This window comes from Capra hircus (genome assembly GCF_001704415.2).
Source record: "Capra hircus breed San Clemente chromosome X unlocalized genomic scaffold, ASM170441v1, whole genome shotgun sequence".
Lineage (NCBI taxonomy): Eukaryota > Metazoa > Chordata > Mammalia > Artiodactyla > Bovidae > Capra > Capra hircus.
Window position 1 is genome coordinate 43,044,175 of NW_017189517.1, and position 1,300 is coordinate 43,045,474.

Sequence of the window (1,300 nt, forward strand, 5' to 3'; positions counted from 1 at the left end):
ACTTATCAAAATTCTAGCAAACAGAATCCAACAACACATTAAAATGATCATATATCATGACCAAGTGGGCTTTATTCCAGGAATGCAAGGATTCTTTAATATCTTGAAATCAATCAATGTAATACACTACATTAACAAATTGAAAGATCAAAACCATATGGTTATCTCAATAGATGCAGAAAAGCCTGTGACAAAATTCAACATCCATTTATGATAAAAACTCTCCAGAAAGCAGGAATAGAAGGAACATACCTCAACATAATAACAGTTATATATGGTGCTCATTTATAACTTGGACTATCAGCATGAGTGAATTCTGGTTGTATTTCAACTGCTCTATTGCAGAACAGCCTCAGCCAAAAAGGCACCAGCAGATTGACCGAAGTATGATTGGAGAGCCCACAAACTTCATGCACATATGGCTCACGTAGTGACCTGTTCAGTGGGATGAATTCTGTCAGTTCCATGCAGAACTACATATAGTCCAAGGGAGGCTATGGGAGGTGGCATGGCCACCGATGTGCAGATGCTCCTGGTGGACATGAAGGCAGGATAGTCCCAGACTTTTCCTCAAAGTGTGATGGCATCTTGTTCATCCTGTTGTGATTGCTCCAGTGACATCTTACTGTTCTGCTCTGAAGAAACGCGTCAGAAGAATCCTCTATTTCCTCCAGCTGGCATGCATGCTTTTGAACTCCTGGACAGAATTCTTTGGATTGTGGCTTAATTCTTGATTTTTATGAATATGAATCTGATTTTAGCATGATCTTTTTTGTGAATGCTAGCACTGTTTTGCATTCTTCCGTCACATTTTTCTCTTTCCACCTTCAATCCCTCTGCCTTATTGATTTTATTGGTAAGCAAAGACCTTCTATTATTAATTTGTCACCACTTATGTCTATTTTGGAAGGTATGCAACCCATAAACACAATGATAATTTCTATTCATATAAAACTGCAGCAGAGTAGTGTCTGCGTGCTTTATGAAGTTGCTTGTGTGGGAGCCCAAGGGATGCCAGAAATGGACAGCTCCTGGCTGTCGTGGGTGGATGATACTGCTGCTATTAGAGAAAGGTGAATTGTGGCACCAAGTCACATCAATTTCACAGAAAAAAAGACAACTTGTAACTTATTTTAGAAGTATGACTTTTATTTAGTTAGAATTGTAGTAAAAGAAAAGCTTGCATCCATAAGGCATTCATTTTGCTGTAAGTGTTTGATCTATTTATTTGAGAGCAAGAACCTGGGATTGCAAAAAAGTGTGGTTTTATATCGAGTGTGTGGTAATATCCTCACCCAGT

At 38.6% G+C, this 1,300-nt stretch overlaps 1 pseudogene; it reads left to right on the plus strand.

Annotated features, from left to right (window-relative positions):
- The first annotated feature begins 305 nt into the window (after positions 1-305).
- On the plus strand, positions 306-556 carry LOC102168703 (annotated as a pseudogene).
- The last annotated feature ends 744 nt before the right edge of the window (positions 557-1,300 follow it).